Raw genomic sequence first — 9,564 nt, 5'->3', positions numbered from 1 at the left:
AGACGTAGGCTCAAATCCTTCTTCCATCCCCTGATTTCATGTAAGCCTATTTTCCAGTCTCTAGCTCTCTGAGGCAGCTTGCTTATTTCATATCATTGAGGTCATATAATATTTGTCCTTCAATGCCTGGGTTGCTTCACTCAACATAAGGTTCTCAAGATTCATCCATGTTATCACGTGTGTTTGTAGTGTATTTGTTCTTACAGCCGAGTAGTATTCCATTGTGTGTATATACCACATTTTATTGATCCACTCATCTGTTGGTGGGCATTTGGGTTGATTCCAACTTTTGGTGATAAAGAACAATGCTGCTATGAACATTGGTGTACATATATCAGTTTGTGTCCTTGTTTTCAGTTCTGCTGGGTATATACCCAGCAGTGGTATTGCTGGGTCATATGGCAAATCTATGGTTAGTTTTTTGAGAAACCGCCAAACTGTCCTCCAGAATGGTTAGATCCTCCTGCATTCCCACCAGCAGTGGATGAGTGTTCCCATTTCTTCACATCCTCTCCAGCATTTGTATTCTTCTGTTTTTTTCATAGCTGCCAATCTTATGGGAATAAGATGGTATCTCATTGTAGTTTTGATTTGCATTTCCCTGATAGTGTATGCATTTCCCTGATAGTGTATGCATTCTTTTCACTTTCTTGACAAACTCCTTTGAGGTGCAGAAGGCTTGAATTTTGAGGAAGTCCCATTTATCTATTTGTTCTTTTTGATGCTCGTGCTTTTGGTGTGAAGTTCATGAAGCCATTTCCTATTATAAGGTCTTGTAGATGCTTCCCTACACTGCTTTCCAAAGTCTTTATGATCTTGGCTCTTATATTTAGGTCTTTGATCCATCTTGAGTTGGTTTTGTATAAGGTGTGAGATAGTAATCCTCTTTCATTTTTTACATATGGATATCTAGTTCTTCAGGCACCATTTGTTGAATAGGCTATTCCCTCCCAGTTGAGAGGGTTTGGTGGCTTTATCAAATATTTTATGACTTTATATGTGAGGATCTATATCAGAACTATCAATTCAGTTCCATTGGTCAGTGTGTCTATCCTTGTGCCAATACCATGCTGTTTAAACTACTGTAGCTTTGTAGCATGTTTTGAAGTCAGGTAGTGTGATTCCTCCCATTTCATTTTTCTTTTTCAATATGTCTTTGGCTATTCGGGGCCTCTTTCCTTTCCAAATAAATTTCATTGCTACTTTTTCTAGTTCCTTAAAGAATGCTGTGTTGATTTTTATTGGGATTGCATTGAATGTGTAGATCAGTTTTGGTAGGATAGTCATCTTAATAATATTTAGTCTTCCTATTGATGAACAGAGAATATTTTTCCATTTATTTAGGTCTACTTTGATTTCCTTGAACAGTGTTGTGTAGTTTTCTGTGTATAAGTATTTTATGTCTTTAGTTAAATTTATTCCTAGGTATTGAATTTTTTTATTTGCTATTGTGAATGGTATTTGATTCCTGATTTCCACCTCAGATTGCTCATTATTGGTGTACAGAAATGCTACTGTTTCTTTTGCATTTTTCTTTTAACCTGCGACTTTACTGAACTCATTTATAAGTTCTAGAAGCTTTGTTGTAGACTTCTCAGGGTTTTCTATGTATAAGATCATATCATCTGCAAATGGTGAAATTTTGACTTCTTCTTTTCCAATTTGGATACCTTTTATGTCTGGTTCTTGCCTCAGTGTTCCAGCAAGTACTTCTAAGACTAAGCTAAATAGGAGGGTGATAGTGTGCGTCCTTGCCTTGTTCCTAATCTTACAAGGAAAGATTTTAGGACTTCACCATTGTAAATGATGTTAGCTGTTGGTTTTTCATATGTACTCTTTATCATGTCCAGAAAGTTTCCTTCTAGTCTGATCTTTCGCTGTGTTTTTATCAAGAAACGGTGCTGTATTTTGTCAAATGCTTTTTCTGCATCTACAAATATGATCATGCGATTTTTTTCCTTCAATCTGTTTATGTGGTGTAATACATTAATTGATTTTCTTAAGTTTAAACATTCTTGCATACCAGGATTGAACCCTACTTGCTTATGGTGTATACTTTGTTTAATGTGTTGTTGAATAAGATTAGCAAGTATTTTGTTGAGGATTTTCACATAAAGTTTCATTAGAGAGATTGGTCTGTAATTTTCCTTTCTTGTGGTGTCTTTGTTTGGCTTTGGTACTAGAGTAAATTTGGCATCATAAAATGAGTTAGGCAATGTTCCTTCTGTTTCAACTTTTTCGAAGAGTTTCAACAAGATTGGTGTTAGTTCTTACTGGAATGTTTTCTATAATTCACCTGTGAAGCCATCTGGCTCAGGGCTCTTTTTATTTGGAAGGTTTGTAATGACTGATTCTATCTCTTTACTGGTTTGTTGAGATTGTCAACTTCTTCTTTTGTCAATGTAGGCTGCTTATCTTTTTCTAGGAATTTCCTCTAAATTGTCATTTTTGTTGGAATATAGTTTTTCAAAATATCCTCTTAGGATAAACTTTATTTCTGTGGGATCAGTCATGATATCTACATTCTCATTTCTAATTTTGCATGTTTGTATCATCTCTCTTTTTTCTTTGTTAATCTAGCTAAGGGCATGTCAATTTTATTGATTTTCTTAAAGAACCAGTTCTTGGTTTTGTTTATTTTTTTGAGTGTTTCTTATTTTCTATTTCATTTAGTTCTGCTCTGATCTTTGTTATTTCTTTCATTCTTCTTCCTTTGGGGTTACTTTGTTGTTTTTTAACTAATTGCTCCAGGTGTGCATTTAGTTCTTCAACTTTAGCTCTTTCTTATTTTTTGATATATGAATTTATGGCTATAAATTTCCCTCTCAGTACTACTTTTCCTGCATTCCCTAAGTTTTCATATATTGTGCTATTATTTTCATTACTTTCAAGGTATTTATTAATTTCTTTTGAGATTTCTTCCTTTACCCACCGTTTTTCTAAGAGTGTGTTGTTTAACTTCCAAATCTTGGTGCCAAATCTGGGTCTCTGGACCTTGCAGATTTCCAGCTTCATTCCACTGTGGTCAGGCACATTATTTTGTATGATTTCTATCTTTCTGAATTCATTGACACTTTTTCTGTGGCCTATCATGAGGTCTACCTTGGAGAATGAACCGTGTGCCCATGAGAAGAATGTATACCCTGCTGTATTCGGGTGTAATGGTCTGTATATGTCGATAAGGTCCATCTCCTCTAATATACTGGTGAAAGTCTATGTTTCTTTATTGATTCTGTTTTGAGATGTTCTTTCCAAAGTAGATAGTGGTGTATTAAAGTTCCCCACTATAATTGTAGAAGCATCTATTCTTTCATTTAGTTTTTCCAGTGTTTGCCTCACATATTTGGAGGCACCCTTGTTAGGACCATAAATGTTTATGTTTTTTCTTTCTTCTTGAAAGATTATTCCTTTCACTAATATCTAGTGTCCATCTTTGTCTCTCACAATTGTTTTGCACCAAAGTCTATTTTGTCTGATATTAATATACCTACTCCTGCACATTCTTGGTTACTGTTTGCTTGTAAGATTGTTTTCAAGCCATTCACTTTCAAACTCCTTGAATCGCTGGGTCTAAGACGTGTTTCTTGCAGACAGCATATAGATGGGTCGTATTTCCTTATCCAATCTTCCAGTCTGAGTCTCTTGACAGGTGAGTTTAATCCACTGACATTCAGTGTTAATTTCTTTCAAGGAATTTCTTATATTAGCCATATTTTCTTTGGACTTGTGTTTGTCATATTCTGTTTGATTTTTGTTTTCTGTTTTTGTCTTTTTAGTTGCTCTTACACTCTCCTCCAACTCTGTCTCTCCTTTTTTTTCTTTCTTCCTGCAGAACTCCCTTTAGTATTTCTTGAAGGGCAGGATTCTTGTTGGCATACTCTCTCAGTTTGTCTTTTTTTGTGTGAATATTTTGAACTCTCCATCATTTTTGAAAGCCATCTTTGCTGGATAGAGTATTCTTGGTTAGAATTTTTTTTTCTTTTAGTACCTTGACTATGTCATACAACTGCCTTCTGCCTCCATGTTTTCAGATGAGAAATCAGCACTTAATCTTATGGAGCCTCCTTTGTCTGTGATGGTTATCTTTTCTCTTGCTGCCGTTATTATTTTCTCTTTGTCTTGAGCATTGGGTAACTTGACAAGCATATGTCTCAGCGTAGACCTGTTGGGATTTATGGTGTTTCGGGTGTGTTGTGCTTCCTGGACATGTACATCCATCTCCCTCAATAGGTTTGGGAAGTTTTCAGCCATTATTTCCTCCAACACCCGTTCTGTCCCCTTTCCCTTCTCTTCTCCTTCTATGATGCCTATAATACCTATGTTTGTGTGTTTTGCATTGTCATTCAGGTCCCTAAGCCCCTGCTGGATTTTTTCTATCTTTTCATCGACCATTTCTACTATCTGTTTGATTTCAGATGTCCTGTCTTCCACATCACTCAATCTCTCCTCTGCCTCTTCGAGTCTGCTCTTATTTGCTGAGAGTGTATTTTTGATTTCTTGAATTGCGCTGTTCATAACCATCATATCCATTATATTTTTGTGTATGATTGCAATTTCTTCTGTATTCTCTCCAATTGTTTTCTTCATATTCTTAATCTCTTCCTTCACTTTATCAAATTGGTCCCTAATATATGTTTTGAGATCTTTAATTACTTGTTCAAAATTTGCTCTTCTTAGGTTTTAGTTTGTTCATTGGGTTGGGGCATGTTTTCTGATTATTGGTTTGCTTTGTAGTTTTTTGTTACTGTCTGGTCATCATTTTATCTTGACAAGTTTAATCAATTGCTTAGCTTCTTTGTCTAGTTTGAAGTTTAATTAGTTGTTGTTTTTCCATGCATGTTAAGTCCTCTCTTTGTCACTTTGTTCTTCTTATTCTATTTCCATGTTGTTGGCTAAGTTCACTTGAAGGAAAATATTAGGGCCAGAGAAAGCAAAAGGAGTATGAGAAGAAAATGAATAATAGTGGTATTGATAGTAAATATTAACAGAGGAACCATGAGAGATATAGGAGAATGGATATTAGACTCATGAAAGGTATGTAGCATTATAACAGTAAAAAAAAGTAGAGTACGTAAAAATCTGAATATGTGGAGTAATACAGTGTGAATTAAAAGGCCTATGTGCTCAGGAGAGAGGGAAAGAGAAAAGAGAGGATAATAATATAACGAGTGAATATACAGCAGAAAATAGAACAAAGGTATTAGTAAAAAAAAAAAGGCAAAAAATGGGGGGGCAAAAAAGGGGGGTGTAATCTAAGAGAAACAATCAATGATGGAGGATAGAAAGATGTAGGGTAAAGGAAATAGTGTTGGTGGCCAAAATCAATACACACAGATAAGAGTAAATGGAGGATGAGGAAATACAGCAAATGTGAAGCTCTTCCCACAGCACCTAATGTAAGAAGAATAAGAAAGCAGAGAAAGAAAGAAAGAGAAAACAAGAGACAAAAGCGAGTGGAGGAGTAAGCAGGAAAAATAAAAAGAGAAAGAAAGAATAAAGAAAGAAAAAAAGGGTCTTGGGGTGATAAAGAAGAAGGAAAAACAAGGAAAAACCAGCCAAATACTAGGGAAAGTTTCAAGCAAGGAATCCTGTTTGTAGTTAAATAAAACGCTTAGGGATCTGACATTCCCCCTTTTCTCCCTTCCTCACTTCTCTCTCTCCCAGGCAGCAGGAAAGCTTCCTGAGAGGTCCGGTAGGAGATTCAAGTGGATCCTTGTTGAATCAGATCCACACAGAAAACAATGACTCTTAATTTCCAGAGAGAGAGCACCTCATCAGGAACTACAAGTATGCTACTGGAGGCTTGGAAAGCACCTCCTACAGTCCCTCTCCTTTAGGTGTGCTATGAGCACACTTGATTTTTTTACTCCACCTTCTCCCAGGCCAGTTTTACTATCCCAGGGTATTTAGGTGAGTCAGGCTTTCTCAACAGAATCGCCACTCCTCTCTTCACAGACTGTCCCCAGCCGGTATTCTCCTCCAAGTGCAAAAAAAGAAAAAAAGGGGAGGGGGAACACCAGAAAATCAAACCCACACTAGCCAGGCCCCTACTTCACACCCACCGAATCCCTCCCACCCACAGAGTCAGTCCAAAACCGGAGGGCTAAGGCAATCACAGAACTCTGGGAGTGCTGGACTTGGGAAAGGGAAATCTGGGACTCTGCAGACCCAGGGCACATAGGTCCGTGGAACACGGGCTACTGGGACTCAGGGGACACAGACCCGGGGACCACACATCCGGGGACCACAGGGCCCAGGAAAGCCACCGCACAACCGACAGATCTCAGGAAACACCGCAACAGTCAGTCCTAGGGGGAAGGGTCCGGCCAGTCCATAGCTTCCGACCTCTGTACTTGTAAGCCGCAATTCTACCTTTAGCAAGCTCCACCTCTGCCACTTTCTCTCCAAATCGATGTCCACACACCCTCCGCCCTGCAAGCCCCCAAGACAACCCGCTCTGGCAAGACTCCAACCCCACTCAGCCACCTCTTCGCAGGAGAGACCATAAGGTGCACTCACTCAGACGCCATCTTGCCCCCTCCCCCCTATAGAATTTTTGAAGGTACGTTTTATAGGACTAAAGAAGTTCCTTTTCATTCCTAGTTTGTTAAGAATTTATTTATTAATTACCATCCTCAAATGGATGTTGAATACTTTTCCTGCAATTCTGGAAACAATCAGGTATTTTTTCTCCTTTATTCTGCTAATGCAGTGAATTGCATTTTTAAATATTTGAATGTCAATTTACCCTTTCATTCCTGGCATAAATGAAACTTTATCTCCTTTTGGGATACCAGAGGATTTGGCTTGCTAATCTTTTGTTTAGGATATTTGATATCTATTTCATGTGTGGAATTAACTTGTAATTTTTCTTTTCATTGTGTCCTCAGATTTTGGTATCAAGGTTTACTGGCCTCATCAGTCCAGTTGGCAATTTTATCTATTATGGGCCAGCCAGGAAACCAGTATTTCTAACAGATGGATTTTAATATGGGACAGTGAACCAGTCCAGAGGTTGGCATACAGAGAATGCCATCTCTCTGTGCATTTCAGTGATATAAATTTTACTGAAAATTAGGAGCTGTAGACAAATGTTGAACCGTAGTTAGTAACATCCATAATGAAGAAATTAGGGTTGTGGTTTATTGATCTCCAAAACTGAGATTGATATATGGATAGAGAGGTGTCTAGTTGAGTAGGTATGTGATAAAACACTTAGAGCAAAATATTTATTGTGCAATCTATATAATGGGTATATGTGCATTTACGATACAATTCTTTCAACTTTTCTGAATATTTTAAATTTTTCATACTAAAATGTTGAAAAAATCCACACTCTCACCCACCATTTTATGTTGAGTATATTGTGCTATTAGGGAAGAAGTCAAAGGCAAGAATCTATTTCTTTCTTCAGAGGTTAAAAAAAAGAAGTACCCTATGTCACAGACTTAGAGTATTATTCCCATTCTGCTGTTGCCCCTTTTATTCTCTGGTTCTGATGGACTTCAGAATGAAGAAACATGACCAAGGTGCAATCAAACTTTAATTAATCACAGTTTGGTATTGAACTCAAACTGGTCAGGGCGATGATGGAAATGCCCCCTGGTATAACTGCAAAAGCCTAGTTGATGCACAAGGCTGGCTGAGGCACCAGCCTGGCCTGAGACACTGGTGGAAGTGCCTTCACTGTTATTAACAGCTCAACCTGGGCCAAGGCACATGCCTGGCTGAGGCACCGGTAGAAGCACCTTTAGTGTTACAGCTCAAGGCTGGGCCGAGGCACAAGCCTGGCCAAAGTGCCAGTGGAAGAGCATGGCTCAGTGTTGCAGCTCAACTTGGCATTCGATGTTCATCATTACAGCTTGGCTCAGCATTCTCAGTTCAGTGTTGTGTCTCACAGCTCGATGCTCACTGTCACAGCTCGGCTCGGCATGCTCACAGCTCAGCTCAGCTCAGCATTGCAGCTCGGTGTTGCATCTCACAGCTCGGTGTTCGCTGTCACACCTTGGCTTGGTGTGCTCGTAGCTTGCCTTGGGAGCTTGACTCGGTGTTACAGCTTGGCTCAGTGTTCACAGCTCCATGTTCCTCTGGCTGGGGTGAAGATAGAATGCGGGCTCAGGCCTTCAGTTATGCTCTTGATATAGTCTAGCTGTGTGACCGCCCCTGGGTGTGGAGCCCTAGTTGTGGTGGTCTGATTGTTCAATCACTGGTTCCGAGCAAGGGCATTGGTTAGGGTTTGAAAACCACAATAGCTCTTTCTCTGCTGCCTCGGAGGTATGGGGAGGAAGAGGCTCAGGAGATTTCAAGATTTGGCTCCACCAGTAACCCCGTAACCGGTCGCCATGGCCGAAGAAGGCATTGTTGCTGGAGGTGTAATGGACGTGAACACTGCATTACAGGAGGTGCTAAAAACTGCCCTTATCCATGATGACCTAGCATGTGGAATCCATGAAGCTGCCAAAGCCTTAGACAAGTATGTGTATCTGTCTCAATTTGATGGCTGTTGCAATCAGAACAAAATTTCAGTCAAAGGATGAAAGCCTGAAGTGTTGATGGTATTAGCAAAAGTGTTCTGAATGGCACCCATTCTAAGGGAAATCTAGGAAGAGGCATCAGAACACAGATATACAGAGCCCATTTGAAATGGGAGTGACCACTTAATAAAAAAAAAACCTACATCTTTGTATGATGACTTATGTTGATGGATACCCCTTCACTCTTTTAATGAATTAAAACACAAAGTCTGACAAACTTGTAGATTGGGGGAAAAAAAGAGAAAACCAGATTAGCATATTATGTAAATAGGGTATCCTATCTGGGAGATGTTGATTGGCTGACTGTTAATTAAGGCAATTGATTCTATTGGGTGAAAACTTTCTATACTATTAGATGGCTCAGGATCCCTCTTCCTATTGGTTAGTTCAGGATCCCTCTGCTTAGGGGTCCCAGGATCAGTTACCTGCAGCTCCTTCACATACTGATCAAGAGCCAAAGTTATGTGATTTCCAAAATCTACTTAAAACTGGCACTTCATCCCATGAAAAATAGAAGACAACTTCATATTGATCAGTAGTATTTAATTTCCCCCCTGCAAGAAGGTCCTCATGGCACTCAGGCTAACATAGGTGAGCAGCCCCCTTCCAGGACCGCACTGTAGGGGTCTGTTTCCTGGGGACACTTCTCAACCCACAAACTACTTGGGCCCAATACCCAGCCTGGAAAAAAAAAGGGGGATTAAGCACAAAAAATTATTATACAGGTGTTGCATGAACTGAAAAGCCAAACAAGGACCATTGAGGCAACTCTGGGATTAGCAAAAGTAAGAAATCTCCAGTACCTCCAGGTCAGGAGGGACAGTGGAGGAAGTGGTGAAACCCAAGTCCAGAAGACAGTGTCATCCATTGAAAACCACAGCAGAGGCAGTCCCATTGGAGCCATCATTCATTATGACAGTTATTTGTGCCTTTTCTCACTTTTTCTTGATATGCCATTTTAGGGTTTTTATGAATTTTGACAGTCTTTTCAGAGAAACAACTTTTGACTTTGTTGCTCCTCTCTATTGTA

General features: G+C 39.2%; 1 non-coding gene across 1 annotated transcript; it reads left to right on the top strand.

Moving 5' to 3' along the window:
* Nucleotides 1-8,679: 8,679 nt before the first annotated feature.
* LOC111766961 (small nucleolar RNA SNORD101) lies at nt 8,680-8,752 on the top strand. Its single transcript, XR_002798875.1, has one exon. It is a non-coding gene; the product is annotated as a small nucleolar RNA SNORD101 (small nucleolar RNA).
* Nucleotides 8,753-9,564: the final 812 nt, after the last annotated feature.

Source organism: Dasypus novemcinctus, chromosome X (genome assembly GCF_030445035.2).
Source record: "Dasypus novemcinctus isolate mDasNov1 chromosome X, mDasNov1.1.hap2, whole genome shotgun sequence".
Classification (NCBI taxonomy): domain Eukaryota; kingdom Metazoa; phylum Chordata; class Mammalia; order Cingulata; family Dasypodidae; genus Dasypus; species Dasypus novemcinctus.
This window is presented reverse-complemented; position numbering and strand designations above follow the sequence as displayed.